This window comes from Lissotriton vulgaris, chromosome 7 (genome assembly GCF_964263255.1).
Source record: "Lissotriton vulgaris chromosome 7, aLisVul1.2, whole genome shotgun sequence".
Classification (NCBI taxonomy): Eukaryota; Metazoa; Chordata; class Amphibia; order Caudata; family Salamandridae; genus Lissotriton; species Lissotriton vulgaris.
The window spans coordinates 1,556,634,947-1,556,659,660 of record NC_141695.1 but is presented as its reverse complement, the minus strand read 5'-3'; positions in this window follow the sequence as shown (position 1 = coordinate 1,556,659,660).

Sequence of the window (24,714 nt, the reverse complement as noted above, 5' to 3'; positions counted from 1 at the left end):
ACCAGCTTAACGGAATTATGCCAAATTTGGCATATACTTATAACTTTACTCAAGATGGGCTCCTTCTGATTTGATGTAAATCTGTTCATCCATTTTGGAGACATTTAAGAAGACTTGGACTGGCCATAAAGTGGTTAAATATATATATATATATATATATATATATATATATATATATATATATATATATATATATATATATATATATATATATATATATATATATATATATATATATATATATCTGAACCGTTGATGCCCAGATAAACGTTGATTTGCCACTTTAAGGGGCATTATTCAAACATATTTAAGGGCGCAGGATGTCAAACTCCCTCCTATATCAGGAACTGCACAGGCCTAAGGACTGCAAAATCGTCCTAAACACGAACAGCAGAAGCCGTAGAATTGCAGACTCCTTTCTAAACCATGAACAGAACGAACTGTAGGACTGCAGGCACCGTTCTATAAATGGGAATAGCTCAGGCCCTAAAAAGACAAAGTCTCTCACAATCTAGGAACAGCACATACCATAGACTGCAAACTAACTGGTATAACCTTTCAATATGCTTTAAGCTTCTGATTACGTTTGCTCCCTTTCTCAGAGAAAAATAACACCCATTTGTGCATTTAGGGTTCTGAAAGGGCTGGTAAGTGGAACTTTGATATCAGATCGGCCAAAATCTATTTTTTTCTATTTTAACACAAAAATCGGCCTCCAGTAAACTAAAATTAATTTAGTAACCATCTAGACAGCATGAGATTGTTTTCACATGTTATTAACTTGCATTTGTTGCTTTAAGGTTATTGTAATGCATTGAGCCTTGCCTACCTGAACATCCACATTCACTTCAACCAACTTTTCAGACACCTCTGCTTTGCACACACCCCACGCATACACAGGAGCAAAGCAGGGGACAGCGGCTTCACTTACCTGAGCCCTAAATCCTGGAACGACCTGGAACACATCAGAGCCTCCTCCTCTCTTCTTGACTTTCACAAGAAGCTGAACATCTGGCTTTTCCAGTAAGCCTCCAGAGCTGGACTCACACACCAGATACAGAGCACCTGGGAACCCTCACGAGTGGTTAGCACACTATAAAAAAAATAATTACATAACATAACATTTACAAAGTGAATAGAATGCTACTTCAGAACCCAATGTTAATGGTGATCACTGTTCTCAATAAGGTGCACGTGAGCGCACCTCTCTTCCGGTGAGCGCGCACTCCTGTGCGTGAAGCGTGCACACACAGGAGATCCTGAGAGGGAATTTTCGCCGCCGCTTTAAAAAGTGAGCGGCGCGAAAAGTAATTCCATGATGAGGTTTTGCCAGCAGGAGTGCAGGTAAGGCTGGTTTGGGACACTTGCTGTGCGGGGAACACTGGGCTTTTGCTTAATTATTCGTGTTAATCACAGCCCCTTCATGAGCTGTGATTAACATGAATACTTAAACAAAAGCCCACAGTCTTCCCCGCACCGCACTTTACTAACAGAAGAGTAGAGCAAGTTTAAAAACACAGCGTGTAAGTACACGCTGTATTTTTAAACGTGCTCTACCCTTTTGTTGGTAAAGCGCAGTGCGGGGAAGTCTGTGGGCTTTAGTTTAAGTATTCGTGTTAATCACAGCCCCTTCACGAGCTGTGATTAACATGAATATTTAAACAAAAGCCCACAGGCTTCCCCATACCGCGCTTTACCAGTGCTTAATTTGTAAAATAATAAGTGCCTGGGCCCAAAAATATTCAGAAAATTTAACAGAGTATTATAATTTTGCTGTGGAGGGTCAGGTCAGGCGCCATCTTTGATGAGTCCCGGTCCCTGGCTGGTCTCGAGTTAGCGGTCCAGCTCGGGGAGGGGCTTGGGCCTCAAATAGGATCTGAAGTTGCGGGCCTCCGCGAATAATCAGGGTGGTGGCAGCACCTTGAGAGTTTGTTTGGGAAAGGCGAGCAGACTGCGAGAATCTCTCTTCTGCTTACTTACTCCGCGCTGCATTGTGCTCACTGATAATTTTTAATACTTCATTTTACATTCAATTGATTCGAGCATTGTGTTGTGTGTTGTATTTTAAAACTGTACCTTTTATACTCCCTGCGCGCGGCCTCCCGGTTTCCCTGTGCCCCGTTCCACCGCGGCTTACCAGTGGCGATTGCTGTGGAGGGCCAGGTCGGGCGCCATCTTTGGTGAGTCCCAGTCCCCGGCTGGTCTCGAGTTAGCGGTCCAGCTAGGGGAGGGGCTTGGGCCTCAAATAGTGATGCCTCATCGGATGCGCAGCGAGCGCGCTCAGCGGGCGCGCCGTATGCGCGCCGAAGGAGCGCCAAAGGAGGGCCCGTCTGTGCCCGTCCGTGCCTCGGACGGGCCCAGGGCCTGCCACTCTATCCAACCACCTCCGGGTCCGGCCAGCTCAGAGAGGATCAGGTATTCTCGTCATGACCTTCTGAGACTTGCTCTCCCCGTCAGAAGAAGGACTTGCTTGCGCGCGGGTCTGGATTGCGCCATGGTGAAGTGCCCCAGTTGTGGTTTTCTTCCCCAGCCATCCTTACCCCCACGTTTAGTCAGTGACACCGGGTGTGCGACCATTAGGGCTGGGCTGATTAATGCCAGATCCATGGTGATACATGCCGCCGATTTTTTTGAACTACTGGTGGATGGCCAGTTGGAGGTGTTGTTCATAACGGAGACGTGGATGACCAGCACGTCCGCCCCGAGTGTGGAACTTGCCGTCCTCAGAGGTTTCAAGATTGCCAGGGTAGATAGGCCTTTGGGCAGAGGGGGCGGTCTAGCCGTTATTTTCAAGGAGGGGTGACGCTTCGCCTCTGAGCAGCCCGCTGCGGATGCTGAGGGCGAGGTTCTCCACTTTTCCCTTATCATCCCCCCCCATTTCACCTTAGGAGGGTCTTTGATTTACAGGCCCCCGGGCCAGGCTAGTCATTTTATTGACTCACTAGAGGAATATGTAGTGCCGCGGGCCTTAAGTGTTCGAAAATTTCTTTTGGTCGGCGACCTAAATATTCATGCTGATGCTCTTGACTCACCTGAAGCCCGTAGGCTGGGGGAAGTACTCGACCTTGCACAGCTCAAGCAATGGGTGACTTCTCCGACGCATGTGGGAGGTCACCTTCTTGACTTGGTCTGCTCAAACTTCCCCATTAAGACTGTGAGCGTAGAAAAAGTAACGTGGTCTGATCATGACCTGGTCAGGTTCGCGTGGGAGATGGTGGAAACTGGTCGAGCGCCCCCCACGAGCCACACCCAAAAGGTCAACCTGCCCGCATTCATTAAGGCCCTATCTAGAGCCCGCCCGAAACCCACTGTGGTATTGGATGAAGCGGTCAGCGGATTCAATGAGTGGGTGCTGCAGGCGGCTACTGTATCCACTAAACATACTACCGTGTCTAGACTCCGACGCTCTCCCTCCCAACCCTGGTTCTCCCCTGAGCTGAGGGAGCTGAAACTAGGTTGTAAAAAACTGGAACGAGCGTGGAGATGTGGGTATTGCTCAGAGGCCAAGTCCGTCCTGCGCACAGCCCAAAAAGATTATTATGCCGCCATTAAGGTAGCTAAAGGGAATTATTATGCAGGGCGTATTGCCAAAGCAGAAAATAATAGTAGAGAGATTTTCTCTATTGTTAAAAGTTTTGTATCCCCTGTTGCTGATGCTGCTATTCTCCCTTCCTCTGTGCAATGTTGCGAGGATTTGTCCACCTTTTTCATCAGCAAAATAACTAGGATCCAACAGGACCTACTCTCGGCACTGCCCATGGACTGTTCAGCGGCTGACTCCTGTTCCACACAATGTCCGTGCACTGGGCAACAGCTTATGAACTTTGCGCAAGTTGCTGAGTGTGATGTACTGCCTCTCCTTCAGTCTCTGAAATCCGGCTCTCCCGCTGACCCGTGCCCAGCCCGGGTGCTTTCGGAGGTGGCGGAAACTGTCTGTAGTGAGACCACTCAGATAGTGAATCTTTCCTTGGCCTCAGGTGTGGTTCCTCTTAGCTGGAAACGGGCCAAACTTCTGCCGCTTCTGAAAAAAACGGGACTGGACGCTACGGTCCGTGGGAACTATCATCCCATATCCCTTTTGCCAGCACTCGCTAAAATCTGTGAGAAAGTGGTCCTTCATCAACTGGAGAGTTTTGTCGAAACCTCCAATGCTCTTCATCCAGCCCAATCCGGTTTCAGGGCGACCTACAGCACTGAGACTGCGCTGGTGGAGATGACGGAGTCTATCCGGGAATGTCTGGACGGAGGCGGCAGAGCGTCCTGATTTTATTGGACCTCTCTGCCGCGTTCGATACCGTTCCCTACGAGCTCCTCCTCGCCAGGCTGTCTGCTATTGGTATTGGTGGGGGTGTTCTGGCCTGGTTGTCCTCATTTCTATCGGACAGGACACAGCAGGTCTGGATGCCGCCCCACGCCTCGGAGCCTAAACCACTACTCACGGGGGTCCCTCAGGGATCTACTCTTAGTCCCCTACTGTTCAACATTTACATCACCCCCTTGGTGTATTTAGCGGAACAGTATGGGGCTAAGATTATAGGGTATGCAGATGATACTCAGCTGCTGTTCACCTGGCCAGACGACAATCTGGATACTACAGCGGTTCATCTGTGTTTGTCCTCAGTTTTTCACTGGTTAACCATGGCCCAGCTGAAATGCAATGAGGACAAATCCAAGGTGCTCTTTTATGGGTCCTTCCCCCCCTGTTCAGGAATACGCTGTGGCCCCCGAACATTCGAAAAATCTTGGCATCTGGTTTGGGGAGGACCTAAGATTCGAGGACCATATAAAGAAGCTCTCGGGAACCTGCTTTGCCGCGTTGAGAATGCTTCGCAAATTCTTCCCATTGCTCCCCAGGGAGGCCAAGGAGACCGTTGCTCGGGCTCTCATACTGGCAAGGCTGGACTATGCGAATGCCCTGTTTAGTGGCATTCCGGCATACCTGGTTAAACGCCTGCAAATCATTCAGAATGCTGCTGTCCGCCTTTTATTTAACGTCCCAAGATGGAAGAGTGTGCGCTCTGATTTGCGGACTCTTCATTGGCTACCTGTATCACAGCGCATCCTGTTTAAATCCCTGGTGCTCGCGTTTAGAGCAATCCACGATCAAGGCCCTACATATTTGAGAAAGAGATTTGCCTTCTATGACCCCGCCCCGCCCGAACCCTCAGATCATCTACTCTGTTTAAAATGTCTTTTCCCCGCTTTAAGCGAGCCAGACTAGTCGATTGTTGTGGTTGTTGCTCGGGCCTGGAACGCTCTCCCTCTTCATCTGCGTTCCATGCAATCTGTTGCTCAATTCAAGAAGAACCTGAAAACCCATTTGTTCAGGAGTGTAACCTAAGATGTTTTCTCGTCTTCTCTCTGCCTCCTCCCATTCGCGCCAGGATACTCCCAAGTAATGGAGCGCGTTACAAAACGGTTTATACATACATACATACATACATACCATTGTGGTCCTAAAACCCTAAAGGCAATGTTTGTCAAAGTTCAAAAGATGTACTTCCTGTACCAGGACCAAAGATGGCCTCAGGAGTCAGCACTTAAAGTGACCGCAGCTGTTTCAGGGGACGGCTCTAGTGTGAACAGGTGCTGGAAATAGCTGTGGTCACTATGAATGTGGTGTTTTGATAGTCATACTGTCATTTATTATCCTGTTACCTAAGTGGGGGTGAAGGACATCACGCTGCTGGTGGCCTTTGCTGGCTGCGCAACACTGTGTACATTCCTAACAGGCATGGAAAATAAAAAGACTCCTAAAACTACTCAAGTGTGTACTCTTATCAAGGCTTCTGGTACCGCCTCAAGAATCTTTCTAACCAATTGCTGATAATAATCAAAAGGATGTGACAATTATCACAAAGATTAAAAATAAAGGAAATGTAACAGCATGAGACTAGTCCTTTTCAATGGTTGTTCTTTAGGTGGAAGCATCTCTGCTTGTAAAACTAAAAAGGCATTTTCACTGATTTATCATTCATTCATATACAAACAGCAAAACCAATATTGAGATGATAAAATTAAGTTGATCTCAGAATTACCTATAGAAAATAGAATATATTGATTACAAGATAGGATAGTGACGAGTGTGTACTATCATTATAACGTAATGTAGCAGGACAGGGATGTGCTGCATGCACAAAAGTCAACTGTCAGAAATCATTGTTTTTCTTTTTTTTTTTTGGTCTTCATCTCACCTTTCAAGCCACTGCGGGTCTTATGAAGCCGCCTTCGTAATCTGTCGCCCCTACGGCTTACCGCACTCGCTTGGGTCGTCCGCCAGTCCCTTTGTTTTGTTAGGGACCCTGGTGTAATCATAAGACCAATGATGTTACAATAATCTTAACTTCTTACCCCAGCTCACGAGGGGGTGCCAAATGTTCAAAATCTTATCCTCCACACCCTCGTACTCTAATCGTGCCCTAGAGAATTCAGAAATCATTGTTTTTCGACCCATATGAGGCATCAATCCTGACTAGAAATGGCCTCCACACAAGCAGAACCCATCCTTGCTTTATTTTTGAAACATCAGCAGTTCTGTTATACTGTACTGTGATCTTCCTTGTAATTCATCAAATCCCTCATCATCATCATAGTGTTTATTTCAGCACAATGGCATACATGAGTATGTTAAAAACAGTGCATAAAAAAGGATAAAACAATAAAATCATGTATGCTAATCTTTCAATTCATAAAGTCTTTCATAAAAATCTAGCACATTGCATATCATAAAAAGTCCACTTTTAGAAGATAAAACCCATTCCATCTAAGCATCCTTTTCTGTCTAAGCCTCCACATGTTCATCAAAAAACAAGTGACAGCAACTACAATACATTGTCTAGAGTCCCTTCGTACTATTTTATACACGGTCCAATAATTCCTAAAGCCCAATTTACGGCAAAGTGTTAAAAACCATTTCCTTCTAATGCCTTGCTATGTTGAGCAGAAAAATGCAACATGTGCAGCTGTTTCCACCACCTGGGGCAGAAAATACAGATCTTGTCAGAATCATTGTCATCACGTTTCCATTTAGCTGTGAAGAAGCAGGTAGACAAAGTCCCCGAGTAAAATTTTAATTGTAATATATACAGCTTACACAAGGGGAGGTTTAATATGATCGAAGAATGCCTACAGATGATAATCAACTTAAAAATCCATAAAAGAGGCAATGAGGGATCCAGTCCACAGAGGATGTAGAATTAAGTTGTCAATATAGCACCAATAGGTACTTTTCACCTCTGGCTTTGAAACAGATATCCTCTCTAGGGGAAGACCAGAGATTCTTATACTCAATCTGATCCAGTCGATCTACAATAGTCCAAAGCAAGGTAATCTTACAGGCCCCAGGCAGCCCCAGAATACATTCTAAGGTGCTACAAAATGGCATTAGCTCTGGGACTACCCATAGCCTCTGCCAATACAACAGCAGTTTTAACCCAGCTATGCCATTAATGCATCTAATGACAAGTGAGGCACTGATTGGTGATTACTTAAGCCCCTCATAAATCAGTTTCTGTTAGCTCAAGAGCTCTAGAGGTCTCCATTATACAAAGTAGCCCTAGGGCCTGACGTTCATAGATTTCAAGAGTTGGAGTTATCTGGCAAAAAAAGAGCAGAATAAGGGGAGAGGGATGAGACAAGACAATGATAGAAACAAAGATCACATGTGTGATTGAAGGATCAGGGAAAACTAGAGAAAAGGAAGGAAAAGTACGAAAAGAAAAAACACAAGTACACAAGTAAGGAGACGAGAGGTGAGGACAGAGAAGAGAAAAGCAAAAAGAAGATGATGAGGGGAGCAATGGGAGGAGACAGAGACACAAGGAGAAGCAAGACACATGAAAGAGAGAAGGAGAGAAAAGGGGCTGGAATAGAAGGAGGCATAGAGTCTTTTGGGGGTCCTCTGCCATTGATGTAGTATCTTAAAATAACTATCTTTCAGACGGGCCTCCCTCAACCCTCAATCATATTCTTCTAATGGATCCTCTGAATCCCCCTCACAGAATTGTGTTTGTAATTGCACTTCCCTCCGATTATGAAGTACATTTGAGGTGGCTTGCAAGAAGATCTTAGCAATTAGATTTGCATATAAGCCAGAATCCATCCCACCATATTCCTTCCAGGTGAGTAGATATTGAAGAATTGGGGCCTGTGGTATGTAGATAGGTCATGGACACAGTTTTCCACGTATTGGGTGCACCAGTAGAGCATGTCTCCACTGTTGGGTATGTGGGATATTATGAGATTGCACTAAATCCTGGGAGGGACTAACTAAAGTATGTCAGTTATCTCGGTCAGCTTGCAGGCTCTCCCCATCGCCCATCTAATTTCTTCTCCCCCCAATTGAATTCTGACCATTCCGTTATAATGGCATTTTCACTGGTAGAACTGCATGTACTTCAGGCAGTCTATGGACCCTCAGCCGTTGGAGTCTTGTGCTTTTCTAAACCTGAAGTATTCTTGCCTGTGTAAACAGTTCATGTCATGGCGTGTGTATCTAAATTGCAAATCTGCCTTAAGCCCCATTAAGTGGGTTGTATGTGTGGAAATGCACCGTCTTTTCAGTTTTTTAAAGCAAAAGTTTGAAGTGATATTTGGTGCTGCGCAAAAGCGCGGTCTGGTTCCTGGTGCACACAGACATGGCTGCAGCGCACAGAGACCCTACGCTGCCGCACACAGAGGAAAAAATTAGAGGGAACATTGGTGGTGAAGTAGCAGAAATCACATTTTATTTGTAGGGATGCATTATAATCACACGTGTAGAGCACACCCACATATAATCTTTGTCATATTAACATGGTGTTAGAATTTTGAAATGTATTAATATGAAACGTGATGTGCTTAGGCCATTGAAAAGTAATGTGGAGAATTAACGTGGAAAGTGAATGGAACTAGCAGAAAACATTCACGTGAAGGCCTTGTGTTGTGGAACTGACAATTATTCATATACTAAATTTTTTTTATTTATCTTGTCATTTTACATGTAGGTAAACATATTAATCAAAGGTGTCATATTCTATGCAATTTATTAAAGTTTCTTATCTAAGTTGAATCTTGCAGGCCTGAAATACAATTCCCTGGAAACTCTTGCTTTAGAATTAACAGTTTGATTTTCATAGGTTGTGGATTTGTTCTTTCTCACGTTTTGTGTAGGAGGTGAAAGATTCGCTCTTGTTAGCGTCATTAATGTCTTTGTTTTACAAGTTATGTTATGTTATGTTATATGGGTATTTATTACGCGCACGACTACTCTTGAGTATCCTGGCGCGGATCATAACCACAGAGAAATCCTAGAGAGAGCACAGCATTATATTAGTAAGCTTGATTGAAAAGGTGAGTTTTGAGCAGCTTTTTGAAGCAGCTAAGGTCTCTGGTGTCCCTGAGAGTGAACGGAAGGGCATTCCAGAGGGTAGCTGTTTTAACCGAAAATGATAAGCCGCCCAGTCTAGAGCGCTTGAAGCGCGGTATTACCAGCCTGCGTTGAGAAGCCGACCTGAGATGTCGGCTGGGCACGTGAAAGGTCACTCTTTTCTTCAGATACGCCGGGCCAGTATCATGTAGGGCTCGGTGAGTGAGAACCAGAGCCTTGAATTGCACTCTTTGGGCCACCGGCAGCCAATGGAGTGTGGCCAGTTGTGATCTTATACTGATGTGTCTAGGGATGCCCAGCAGAAGTCTTGCCGCTGCATTTTGGATAAGCTGAAGTTTGTTTAACAGAAAGGAGGGGGAGCCCAGGTAGAGAGCATTGGCGTAGTCTAGTCGGGACAGTATCAGGGCTCTGGCAACCGTTTCTTTGGCCGGCTGGGGCAAGAGAGGGAAAAATCTGCCTAGGGATTTAAGGGTCCCAAAGCAGTCAGGCAAGGAGAGAAGAAGCTACAATTGTGTGACTTGAGTTGATAAAGGAAGGTTGTTGTGCTTTACACAGGAGAAGGGCTGAGACCCAAGGACAAAATGTTGCACGAGAAAAACACTGTTGTCCCACGGAAAATACCTTTAGGATTGTACCCAGAGCAAATGGCGTGACCAAAAATTTATCTTGGGACAGCTAACTACAATAATGTGACTATGGGATTAGGGAAAGTGCCCACTTCTTCTTTGCCATAAGAGAGGAGGCATCTTAGAACAAGCTCTGTCTTGGTAGCTTTATACTACATGACTTATGGATGGTGGAGAGACTGCTTAGAATGAATCCACATGCTGACACCTATTTATTCCTTTCCTTGGGATGCTTAAGTAGGGATGTCCTTTTGGTGTTAGTGTAGGGATGGATTAATGCTTTTCATTCATCAGCTCTTGATGCAGGGAAATTTGGACTCATGCTTCCTGATACTTTGCATTCTGTTTCTCGAACTAATTGTTTTGTTCATCTTACATTGCCTCAACTGGATTCGCAGATCTGGCTTTATGCTAATTCCGATGATTTCAATTCCCTTATATTGAGGTGTCTCTATGTTCAGGTGTTTCTGGCTTTGTAATATATCAAACTAATTCTACGTAGTTGTCTGTGGTTACTATGTCCCGAACAAGGACTATTGTTCATTTGATTGTATGTAATTATGAATTTCCTCCCTTTACGCTTCTATGCTGCTAAAAAGAACGATTGGATTGTGTCTCTATACTAGGTGTAGAATTCATGGGCCCGGCCCTTTCAGTGGTTAATCCAACAGTCATTAATTATTTCAAGTTGAATGTTTTACTGAATAATGAATTAAATCTTTGCAAAGTACAGTATTTGGTTATTGTTTAAAAAGAGGATAAATGCCGGACTTCAATGATTTACCTTATTTTTTTACCTCTCATGGCATGAGACTACGGGGCAGGCCCGTAAAATTACTAGTTGGGAATCAATCCTACATCTGATCTAGCGGGGCATATAGCCCCAATGCTTCTTCAATCAATAATATTTTATTGGAGAGTACCAGAGCAATGCTTCATGAAGTGCGGGATGGTGACGGCCATGTTGTATGTGAAAGAACAACTGGACAGAAAACAACAAAATACTTTTTTTTAATAGTCCATCACACATCCTTTAGAAGCGAACAACTTGTAGGTAAACTTTGGTTTTGAACAGTCAAAAAATGGAGGGAATGAGGATGTGAAACTCTCGGTGAGCCTGGGAAAATTATGTTCTGAGTTCCCATCTATGTCCTGCACATGTGTAATTCATTTGTTGCACAGTATTTGGCGGTAAACGTTTACATTGACAAGTTGGAAACAAACTGTAAATAACACATGGTATGTATTCAAATTATGAACTATGTGCATGAAGCAGTATGGCATTTAAAAACAAAAATTGAATGACAATTCATGAAGCTTCATGTTGAAAAAAAACAATATTCAGAGGAAATGTAAATAATATGCCACATCCCGTGGAATGTATTATTTTTCTAAGAAAGTGATGACTATATTTAAAACCTTGAGCCTCCAATTGAAGCATCGGACAGTGTTCGATATGGAAATTCTGAAAATGTAAGCTACTTTTGCAAAAAATTGATTACCTAGAATTCAGTGAAAGCAAAATATGTCTATCGAATCAGCAAGCACAAATCATCTAGTGCACAACTAAAACCATATTCAAGAAAGGGGATAGACAGACGCGATCATTAGTGCAGAGTCAAATAATATATCAAGATGTCGATTTATCGAAAACAATATTAGCAAAGAGAAAGAGGTGGGTTTTTTGCGCATTTGGTACCAATCACCCGTTCAAAGTTGAATTGTCTTTGAGTAAGCACAGATTACTAAACTAAATGTAATTTTAAAATCAATATGACTCACTGGTGTAGTAATCACTTATACTGCCAAGCCACTCGTTAAATCTTAAATTAATGGAGAAATCAATTTTAGACACAGGGGATCGCGGGATGGACAAAGAGCAGGAAGTGGTCCATGTCACATCTAAATGGTCTAGTTTTGCATTTAACTTTTGACCCCAGCCTTCAGCTGCTGGCATGTTAATAATAAGTATTTAGCGCAGCGTTTAAGTAAGTTTGGCACTGACTGGAACCGATCTTTGTGGTGGTTGGGTTTTGATTTGATGTGACTATGTAAGGGGTCAACTTAAAAAATAAATTTACAACTAGAACTGCAGTTGCAACAGTCATTGGAGAGAACTCTTCGACTCCTGGAAGTTAGTCCACCTTTCATAAAGGCACAAAGTAAACTGTAATATGAAGATAATATATCTGTCATGAAATTTCCTCTCAGGATTCTGGAAACCGATAGTCGATTCTTCTGGGTATTTCTTAGACAGCTCCAAAAAGCATTGAGCCTCAAATATGATATATCTGTTTTTTTTTTCATTTATGTACCATATCATAATAGGATAAGCTAGTATAAAATCCTTCATTTAGCCCAAAGTGAAATTACAAACACTTTGAAACCGGAAACATATTTCAAAATGCTGTAGTTGTTGTTATTACTTTATTCATTTTCATTTAAACAATATATTTATCAACTTGAATTAATTTATTCAATATAATTTTACCAAGTATTATAAAGGCAACTTTAAGAGCCGATTTTCCCAATGTCCTTAAGCATATAATCAATGCATGTTATATAGGGATATCAAAAAACTCTCTACAGTATGGGTCAGATTCACAACAATATCCTAAAAGTACATGCAGAAATGTACACCTCTGCCTGAATTTACTTTATGCGTTTTTTTTCAATTGAAAAAGAATTCCAGGTGTTCACCTTGAAAGCTTTGCTAGCATTTTAACATGTATACTATGCCATGTGACATCTCCCATGGCCTTCTCTTCTATTTCTGAAGAATCTGCATAGCATAGATTTAAACAGAGAGAAGCAAGCCTGCTGCGCAAATGCACATGTTTTTCACCATCAGAGAAAATTATTTTTCCCAGTGAAATAGCCATTCCCCTACACCCCCACCATATCTGTTGGAGTCCCCCCTCACAAAGGGACGTTACATAGGGGCATATTATCAAAGGCCAGCTATAAATATCGCTGGCCGCTCCTAGCGTTAAAATGTTTAACACCGGCTATCACAGATAATTAGCACCATGCTAGAGCTGTACTAACAATGCTTAGCGCAATAGCAATAATCATCCTAGCCATAGCGATGTTTTCCATGGAACATTGCTGGTTTTCCAGCGATGTTCCATGGAAAATGGCGATATCCTTGTTGATACGGACTGTGGTCTCAGTCACACAATCCACCTCCCATGTTAGGTATGTCTTAGTATGGAATTTAACAGATGTTAAATTCCAGCGTTAAGGCCCTGTTAGCGATATAAATATCAGCGCTAACCCGGACGCGGCCTTGTTGTTAATACAGCGAAGCCCCTTTAGCGGTAATTTTTTATGAAGTTTCACGAGGCACGCCTACCTTGCATCTCATTAGCGATGCGAGGCGAGGTGATAATAAACCGGGCTCTAAGGCAAGGAAACACGTGCTAGCGTGCCCTTGTTAAGAAGGCGATAAAATTATCGTTGTTTTTCGCCCAAAAACTGACGATAAAGCGGCGATAAGTTTATCACAGGCCCTTGATAATATGCCCCTTAGTTACTTTAGCCATTAGCTCTGGAGCAAAGTTTCAATCGTTTCTGAAACAGAAAGGGGTTAGAGTGGACTTTGTGGACGCCCAAAAGAGTACAGGTTTGTGGGCATCCTTAAACCTGCAAGGCAAATCACTACTTTTAGAGCCCACTTCACCCCCTTTGTGGGATTTTTTACAGCAGATTTCTCTGCTCTTGATGAGAAATCTTTAGTAGTAAGCAGCCACGCCCCGTGGAGGGAGCTACGGTGGGGCAGGAAGGCGGGGAGGGGCAGGGTGGAGGTTTCTAAAAACCGGCATATGGATAATTACAGGTAAGTAAATAATGTAATTAATAAAACGAATTTCGTAGCGCGCCTTGCATCGCAAAATGCAATGCAGTGCGAGCTACGAAATTCGTTTTATTAATTAAATTGTTTACTTACCTGCAATTATCCATATGCCGGTTTTTAGCAACCTCCACCCTGCCCCTCCCCCTCCCCGCCCTCCTGCCCCACCATAACTCCCTCCACAGGCCGCGGCTGGTAGTAAATACATTTACACCAGCCAAGAATGCTTTTGTGGATTCCAGGAAGGCGTAAATGGTGGTACTTTCAACCTTTGTGAATCGGTCATGTATATGTGTATGACAACTAAGCCCACACACATACAAGCAGTGACGAGAAAATAATTAAGACATTAAAGAAAAAGGAGGAGAGAAGACAAGAAAAAGAAGGGAAGAAAGAGGGGCATGTTATGAGCGTGACTGAAGGGGAACTGTGGGGCATATTATCAAGAAACGGAGTTAACATTATCGCCGCTTTAGCGGCAGAAAACTGCAGCTAAAGCGGCGATAATCGGATTGATAATATGCCCTTGTGAATTCCCATAGAAGCCTATGTTCTGGTGTGAACATGGGCTTCTATGGGAATTCTCTGCGGCGTATTATCAAGCTCATTATCGACGTTTTAGCTGCAGTTTTCTGCAGCTAAAGAGGCGATAATTTTAACAACATGCTTGATAATATGCCCCTGTGTTCTTTGCTTGAATAACTTCATACCAAACCAATATCATGAGCAATTCTAAACTCAGATCCTCTAATATCTAGAGCTTAATTGCACAGTCCTCCTGAAAGAAAAGTTTAAACGCAACTGTTTAATTTTCGAGATTTTTTTTTCTTTGGTTTTCATTTTAAAATCGATGTTGACTCAGCTCTTGTTGCAAGCTATGTGCTTGACTCAATAATACAAGTCCTGCATCTCTGTGCCTCTATTTTATCCCAAATATAATATAAATATTTATGTATGAGAAACAGAGTTGCGCATGTAAACAATACACAGATTGCATGGGCGACAGGGTAGTCATTTGGGGGTTTTGCCATCACCCTGCTTCCTCTTGCTCCTGGTCGTCAGCTCATCACGGACTGCTGTTTTTTTGTTGTTGTTTTTTTCACAACTTGCCATCGTCACCCTCCTGTCCACAATTCCCTATTCAATATCCAGCCCTGGTGTAGCCATATAAACTACCCCTCTCCTCCCCTGGCTTCTGCTCCATCCTTTAATGAAGCGAGTGATCAATAATGTTTAATGGCCCTTAAACAATGATTATATATCAGCCCCCAGAACGGCCTCTTGCTTCATCTGCTGTCGGAAAATTTTCGATGCACAACAAAGAAGGCGCTAAGAGACACTATCAGGCCAAGATCTGCTTTAACGACATGTTCAGTCATCGAAGGATAGCTGCAACTTAGGTCACCCCATCTATAAAGATCTCACGTTTGTTAGCACATCTTATGCGGTATTTTCAAACATTAATGATAGTCGTGAAATGAGGAGGGTTGCTTGCAGAAGTATAATATGGGAATAATAGTAATATCCTTAAATTTCTTTTGTAAATTTTAGAGATGGGTTGCACTTATTTGCTTTGTTTTTGAATACCCAGGGACATTTTTGCATGTTTGACTAAATTGCCCACTTTTTACTGTGATCTAAATTAATGGCTTTCATGTGCTAACAATATTTCTTTGAGAGCACGGAATCTACCCATTATTAATCAAGGAATAATGGCCAACGTGAGGAGCATTTCCTGACTCCGCCAGAAGCATTAAATGCAGCAGGTCATTAACAAACAGGAAACTTCTGACCCCAAGGTTGCCGTTGCCAGTACACAACATAAAAAATGCCCATTTAGTTAAAAAAAAAAATGCATTCTTTGTGTTTTGCTCCACCAGCTTTTGTGCAATAAAATAAAGCGCAGCATAAGTAACCCAAGAAGAGTTATTACCGGAGGTAGCTGACAAAGGACCTTTCACGGTATCAAGAAAATGTGAGTGTGGTTACTTCGCATTAGCATATTTTTGTGTCTTTAAGGAATTTTCGTTTTTCATTTCTATTGAGAAAATAAGCACATGCATGATTCCAATACAGCAGGAAAAAAGATACGAACACATATGTACCAAACACAAAAGTACGTTTATCAGTATCAGAACTTAAAGCTACTTTACCTACATAGATAGATAAATAAATAGATAGCCAGACAAACAGACATATAGACAGACATACAGACATGCATGACAGAAAGACAGACAGACAGGTAGGTAGATAGATAGATAGATAGATAGATAGATAGATAGATAGATAGATAGATAGATAGATAGATAGATAGATAGATAGATAGATAGATAGATAGATAGATAGATAGATAGATAGATAGATTATACAATGTGAGACTGGTAAAATAGGCAGGCAGGCAGAAAGACGAATGGATGGATGGACGAATGAAGGGAGCGGCGAATGATGGACGGACAGACAGGCAGATAGAGAGATGGATAGATAGATAGATAGATAGATAGATAGATAGATAGATAGATAGATAGATAGATAGATAGATAGATAGATAGATAGATAGATAGATAGATAGATAGATAGATAATCATGAGTGACTGGTTGGAGACCCCAGTAATGATTATATAATATGGTAATGGTAAATCTAGCTCATCTAAAGTCTCCCAGTGTTTCAGCCTGAAAAAACATAAAACAACCATTACACAGTTGAGTATGTTCCAAAACAGACTCTGTTATGACTCATCAAAAGAAAATCCTGCAGTCAAGCCACTCATTCCACAAATAAACAAATTAAACTTACTTTTTGGGCTTGATTTTAAATTCGGCAATAATGGAAATCCTGGTGCCTATTCAGGAGATTGTAGAAAATCGTCCTCTCCTGTACTGGAGACGTCTCTGGTCGACCCCTGAGCTTTTGAGCTATAGGGAGGACCTGATTGACATTTTGCAGAGAGGGACCTCGGGGAAATTACCCTGGTTAAACTATATTAAGCACCTCTGCCACGCTCTAGGTAGAAGTGATATGTGGTTGTCTCCCCAAGAGTCCTGCCCCCTGCTCTCCAAGAAATCACTGAACATGGCACTAAGGAGTTACCGAATGGAACCTATTACAAGTAACCCTTCCAAGGGCAGGTTGACTGATACCTTCTTGAATCTCAAGGCCCACCCTCGGTTCGAAGTTTTTTTGGATGATATTCAGCCTCCTTTGGCCAAGAAACTTTTTATACAGTTTAGACACGGTTCTTTGCCGTTGAGGGCCGTAACACATAAGTGGCTGAATGCCCCCCCTACGGTGAGAACTTGCCTGGGGTGTTCGAGCAGCAGAGAGACAGATCTGCACGTTCTGCTCTTCTGTCCCTCCTACGCCAGGGCAAGGGAGAAATGGATCCTGCAGCTATGTAGTGCTAGGGGCTTCAGGGACTAGAGGGAGGTTTTTAGGATTCTTAAATATGACACCACCCCCCTGATAGTGTTTGCCACAGTCTATGTGGTATACAAGGTGTGCAATAGTAAAGTTGGAAGCGCACACTTCGCCTCATGTACAGTAGAACATCCTCCGCAATGCTAGCGGCTCTTCTTGATGTCTCTTGGCCAAGGGTTATTTTCAGGGGATGTCATACTTCTTTTTTAATATTTTTGTATACTGATATATTAGTTTTTAACTGATGCCTTTTAACATTTGCAGGAATTGCACGATATGAGATTTTTATATTTAAATCATCCATAATCTGTTTTTACTGTGTAATTCTGATGTGTGTATTGTTTGAATGGCCTTTTTATGGTATTTTACCGAAATAAAGCTCTTTTGACTGACTGAAATCCTCTAATTTTGGAAAGAAATGATAAAAAAGCGGGGGACATCAATCCTTGACTAACTACCACTTGTTGAAAGAAGTGCCACTGATGAACTCTCCTCTGCATTTAGCACTTTCTCCAGAAATCACAGGATTTTTCATTATCACCCCACTCCAAAGCAGTCCATCATACACATCTATGCTGTTCACATGTATGTCAAAGAACCTGAAAGAATATTCGTATTTACAATTTAAACAACATTCTTGTGCTACAACGTGTTGATTCTTGAATTCAGAAAATTGTTTTTGGTCACTTATGTGAGCTAAAAGATAAATTTTGTGTTAGAAATCCCAAATCTTGATTCCTACATGAGAAAGGGTGACAAGAGAGGTGGGCTCAGAACGTGCTAGTCTTTTGTTCTGATCCGCAGACACCATTCACTGTTATTGGCCTGGAAAACCTTGTTCCTCACTGTTGCCTTACCAGCAGTGTTGGCCGATGCAGGGAAGTTGGGTGGGGCAGGGGCAGGAGGGAATTCGACAGACGATGATGATGGAAAATTAAAAAAAAAAGAAAACCACTTATCTTGCACTCTCCACATCTTGACTGGCAATGCGGCGAGCGCAAAGTAAGTGGTTTTCTTTAAAAAAAAAATGTTTTCCCTTGTCGTCGTCTGTTGACTCCCCCCCCCGCCCCACTGCTCTTACCTGCAACAGCTGTCACTGCTTACCAGATCGTGGCATCCAGGTTCACCCACCATCTCCATGTGACCAGCTCCTGGGGCCATTTTGCAAAAGATCCTGTTTAACTCTGGAAGAGTTCTGCCTCGTTCACATTGGAATCCTCCTCTTCCTCCTCGGTTGCAGTGGTGGTGTATGAAAACTCTGTCACTGAGGCCCCTCATGGAGGATGTGTGTGGTGCTGCTCCACAGTGGAGAACATTCCTTCATTCCAGTTGTGGTCCACAAAAGAAGATGTACTTTTAGGGACAGCCAGAAATCTACGCAGAAAGGCAACTTCAATAGACTGGCCCCCTTCAGATTTATATAACCAACAAATCTGCAGCCATACGTTGCAACCAAAATGCATTTGGACTTATAAATTGGTAAAATCTCTTTGAGTGGTTTCGACCCAAATTTTTCCACAAATTGAAGTATTGACTTGATATATCTCACCATCAGCAACAATCTAATTTCAATGAGTTAACCTCACGTTAGATCAGAATCCTTGACAACACACAGATATAGGAAGGTTTTGACCCTGCAGATTGGAGCAGCATCAATCAAATGGGATTTAGATTTAGTAGTTTTAGAGCCACACACCAAACAAAAGATTTAGATGTATTTTTCTGTAAACCTAGTTCCTTCAGGAACCCAGTAAAGGCATAAAAATATTTATGTAACACATTTGCCGTCCATGCCATGAGAACGGTATCATCAGCATAAAGAAGCACTGAGACCAGTCACGATCCTATATGGGACATTTCATGACCCAACGAAAGTAGATGCCCTTCAAGATCATTAATATATAAAGCAAAAAAAGGGGGGTTAGCACACAGCCTTGATGGGCAACCCTCCCAATCCAAAATGATTTAGTGCATTCACCAAATGGGCCATATCCCACACAAGCAATAGTATTGGAATGTAGCTGTTCCAAAAAAGGGACGATTGGAGGTCCACTTCCAGTTCCATCATCTTATGCTATCATTTTGAGTGGTTAACTGTATCAAAGGCAAGATTAATTTCCCAAATTTGGCCACTGTATATTTTGAGACCAGCAAGTAAAGGTTGAGACACTGACCTACAGCCCGAATCCACGACGAAAGCCATAATTCAATTTTGACAATATCTTATTATCTTGGGCTCAACTTTCTAATTTTTGGCGAGGTAAATCTCACAGCCGCTTTTACTATTTATTCTAAAAGTGAGATGGGCTGATAGAAAACAGGATTTGCTTCTCTCCTTTTTTAGGTTTTGCTTACACGGCACTCAAACCGTGATTGCAAAGTCTCTTGTAAGGGACATAATGAAAAAATATCTTAAAAGGGGCTTAGAGCCTGCCCATTACTTCACTGTACTTACCATTGGTTGGCCCCCATGTCACTCATATTTCCTTTCTTCCTGTTGTTTAGTGCCTCTTCCTGCCTCCAGCTTCCTGCTTGGCTTCACGTCTTTGTCTTTGCTGCGGAGCTTGGCTCAAGTACTGCTTCTGGTAGAAAGTGTCCTTCCTCTGGCCGCGCACTTGTAACATACTTTCACTTTTTTACTTTCCTGCGTGAGCATTATGTTAGTTGCTTACCAGTCTCTCCCACCACCTTGCTCCCGTCACTGCATGCTACTTTGCCACCTTACCCCATCACTCGTTGCCTTCATCATAGCTTGTTTTATATAGCGCAAAGTCGACTGGAAGGACTTGGAGCGCTTTGTATGAGCTCTAGTTAGAATACACAAGGACAACTTATTTTTTAGAGTTACAGGGAGATTAAGTGATGTGCCCAGAATAACAGGATGTTGAGACAGCTCTAAGACTCAAACCTGGTTCCCCAGCTCCAAAGTGTGCAGCTCTGGCCATAATGCCACAGCCTCTCCATGCTCAGTGATCCAACTAGCTACACTTTGACACACTGGTAACTGTAATGGGGATTTGCTCAAGAATGTAACCTGAATATTAATTATAGGGAAAATAAAAACTTCTACTTGTTTATGGTGCATAGCTTAAGGTTAAAAAAAAGCTAAGTGACACAGTCTGGCCATGACATGTTGCTTTGCTTTTTACTCCAAGCTATGTAGCACAGCAGCTCGCACTGCTGTACAATATTTAAAAAAACATTGACAAAGCTAATCGATCTCGCATAGGTGAACCTATTGTCTTTGCCAATGCTTGTTAAATATAGGTATGATCATTGGCTTGCTCCATGACCTGGAAGGTTTGTAACAAACTGAGGCTCTAAGCATGTAGGTGGCTAAAGGGGACCAGAGATCAATGTTAGCCGCAAACAGATCAGCAGAGACTCCATAAGGGCCGGGTGCCACTACACTTGCTGTTACATAATTACTAAACTAACTTCCTCAACTTCAAAAGACAAGTCTGATACAGTCTTGTTACTAAAATCAGCATATGTGCCAAAACTCAGGCCCTCTGAGGCATAGACCTTGACAAATGTTCTTACCATTTAACTTGAGATTTAACAGTTGATAGAAGTTGGGTGCAGGAGTCATTAAAATAGGGAGCATTGACTACTCTCCAAAATTCGGCATCATCCCATAAAACACCAGCACCCTATAGAGAGGCCCAAGCCTCATCCCTAATTTTTAATTTCCTGAAAATCAATGCCTGCTTATATGCTGCTCTACATTGTTTAATTTCTGGTGGATTACACGGGTTCTGTTTTAAAGTGGCTTTTAACAACCAATGTGTCTTTGAACAGGTTTGGTCGAACCATCTGCAGGGTTTCTCAGAAGAATGTCGGGGAGAGCCCCCTGTCAACTTTTTAACAAATCTTGTGTATTCACCCAAAGGCTCCCCATCAGCTTCAAGTCAAACCCTGAAGTGATCAACATTAACCTGAATAAATTCAGTAAGAACTTTAATGGGGTTAATTAATTCCATTTTGATCTATGCCCCTTTATTCTTTACCAACTCTAACTCTTGTTGACTTGTAAACCGTTACATGACTCTCCTTGCCTTAAAGGAACAAAATCATCGGATTGCTGTACCTCACACAACAGGGCAAAACCTTAAAATCTAAAATGTTTCAACGAAAAGCCTTAGAGGGAATCATAAAATGAAATGGAAGAAGTAAGTCTGCTGCCTGTAAAAGTCAGAATTAATTGAGTATCATCATTTCTTAGATCAGAAGTAACAAATACATTAAATGTCATTATAATATCATTTAGGACGTCTCCCGTTTCATCATGCTCAAATTGTTTGCCCAATACCATACAAATTCACCAAGCTACAACCTTCTTAAGCTTACATAAATGTGCACTGAAATCTCACATCCACATTTCACACCAATCTTGAGTGCTGCGGGTACAATCTAATTCCTTAATGATTTAATTCCTCATACAATTATATTTATTATTATAAAAATTAACCAGCAACACTTTGTATATACCTAAACCCTCCAACCATACCACCAAATCAAACGGGAACTATATCAAGGATTTCCCAACTTTGTTGTCCAATCAGAATTGTCAGACCTCCATTTGCCCACTCCCTGGTAGATACAGTTGTGGGACTGACAGAAGTTATGTATCCGTTGTTAGAAATAGATTCAAGAGCCTATATCTCCTGCAAGCAGATTCAATCAAATTGCTTAATAAGGGTCACCCAGTCTGGATTCGTCAGTTTTGAGTTAATTTCCGCAACATTTCAAAATATACAGTGGGAGGCTGATGTTAAAGGGACAGATACATTCGGAGTGCGAGTGGGGGAGAAAATGGTGAAGGGACTGTGGTATCTGTGAAGAGAATATATTATTCTCAAAATTAATGTGTTCCTCTGTATCATGCACATCTTCCATCTGCTGATCACCCACACTTCCTATCATGGATGGTTAATCATTCTCCTGGATAAATTGTAGTTAAGCAAGTGCCTCTGAGGTGGGAATACTAACAACTAGTGTCCACTGTGAGTGTTTAGTGTGCGTCAAGGCTACCGTATGACAATGAACATTCCTTTGCATCAAGGACCTATAAAAATATCCCAATGCCAGAACATTAAAAGGGCCTGCACTCAAAAATGATCTTGTCAACCTACAAAGCAGAGTGTCAGCAATATGTGGATCCTTAAAATTTACAATCATACAGCCTCCTGCTCTTTCCTTGTGCCCATCACCTACCCAAGACACTATTCGTACCATGATGATGTCTGTCTAAACACAGATATAATTTCCAGCATTCTTTGTGACCAAGTGAAAGACTTTGTTTTTAGATCCTGCCAACCGTCTCTTTGACCAGGCATAAGTTGTGGGATATCAGTTAACACAATCACATATGGCGTGGCTTCAGGGTAAAGCTGCAGCCTAAAGCCCACTACATATGCATTATCAAATGGGGCGGGTGGTCTATTAGAGTTGGAGACTCTGAGCAATCCTGAAAGTAACTACTAATAAATTGTCAGGTAGGTTTCTGGACACCAGTGCCCTACCCAACACAATTGGCCAACAATCTTTTCCAGGCCCCTCCACAGCAGGCCGAATGATCTCAGGAGCCAATCCCCTGGTCTTGGAGTGGTGAACAACCTTTACAACGAAACTTTTACAACGCACTACCATTACAACGCGGTCATTACAACGAAAACCATTACAACGCATTGCGCTGGGGGGCGCTCTAGGATAGGGAATACATTTAATTTTCTATCCAACACCTTCCCTAGTGTCCACGGGGGCTGGAGTTGGAATAGAAAATTAAACTTTTCACTATCCAGCACCTCTAAGCGCTATGCGTTGTAAAGGTATGCGATTTAAAAACCGCATTGTAAAGGCAGGCGTTGTAATAGCCTGCGTTGTAACGTCATACATCCCTTGGAGTTGTTTACTCATCAGACAAAGCTCTCTGGCGTTTCCTGGATGTCCCACCATCAGAGTAATTTAGAGCTGTTGTCAGTAATGTGCACTGATATAAGTTTAATGTCCCTAAACTTTAAATAAATCAACTCAAGCGATGTTTGATAAGATATTCCAATGAAGCTGTTGAGTTAGGGGAATCCTGAGCAAGGGGTCCAGTAGATTTAATAACTACGGGACCCTCATAGACATATGAGGTTGCCCAAGCCCTCAACTGATTATTGCCATTTAAGGGCCAAGCTATGTTAGGACAGTGGGGAGGGAGAGAGCTAGCTCAAGTTATATTCTTAACTACTCCTAACCTCTTTTCCACTGAATTACTTTCTTACCACTGAGAGACCTCCACGTCACAAGTTTCAATAACAGTGGTTCATGCATTTAAGAGCAGTGGGGCAGGGAGGGGCGAAGTCGACAGATGATGGAATATGAATTATTTATTTAATTTTCCTTATTCCGTCATCTGTCATTTCTCCCCTTCCTCTCCTGCCCCCAACTGCGCTTACCTGCATGGCCCGCCACTGAGTTTCAAACCTTGTTCAACCAGAATTTCCTCCTTCCAAGATTAATAAATATGTACTAGTGTGCTGGCTAATGAGCTGTATTCAGTTTGCGTTGTCTGCCATGTTTCTTCCTCTTCTTCTTATTCCTTCTCTTTCTGTCTTGGTACTCCTCACTTGCTGAAAACCATGACTTTTACAAATGGCTCCTACCCTCTCTTTCCTATCCTTTCGTTTGTTTTTTCACTGTGAAATGGATCCGAAAAAAGAAAGAAACACTTGTGCTGCAAATGTCGTCTTTTTCTGACATTGTTCTATACCAAAGTGCAGCCTCGGGACGGAGAGAAAAAAACAAAGCTTCAAAATACCAAAAATAAATAAAAGCTAAATAAAACAAGACAGAGTAGTCACAAAGATTGGTTTCATTACCACCCACACACATTGGCGCCAGTTTGCTAAGTTTGCCAGTGAACGCTACTTTCCTTTTCTTATCTTTCTTTGAACAACATTGTTTCCCCGGATGCGGAAGTGCACAATTCCTGGGAGGTACTGCAATACCTCGTTGATGCGTAGAATGGAAAACGCTTACTATGATCCATATCAGCTGTTTACCTTATTTTAGTCCATAATAGGGAAACAGCCATCACAATGCGGTTTTTACCACGTGTTGCCATTACATCGCATGCTTTACCACAAATATTTCAGTTTTTGAAGCATTCAATTTGAGATGGCTCCAAGTCATCCACTGATCCACAGCTCTGAGACAGCTGAAAATTGGGGATTTTTCAATGTCTTTAGGGCATTCCAGTTGAAGGAGTATTTGCGTGTCATCTGCATAGTTGTAGCATGTGAGGTAAAATGTATTGATCAGTACTGGTAATGACTTCATGTAGATGTTGAAAAGCATGGGCGAGATGATAGAACCTTGAGGGACCACTGCTTTTGTGGAGTACAGTTTGGACGAGAAAGGTGGGGTATGGATGACATTAGTTCTGTTCCGAAGGTAGGACGCG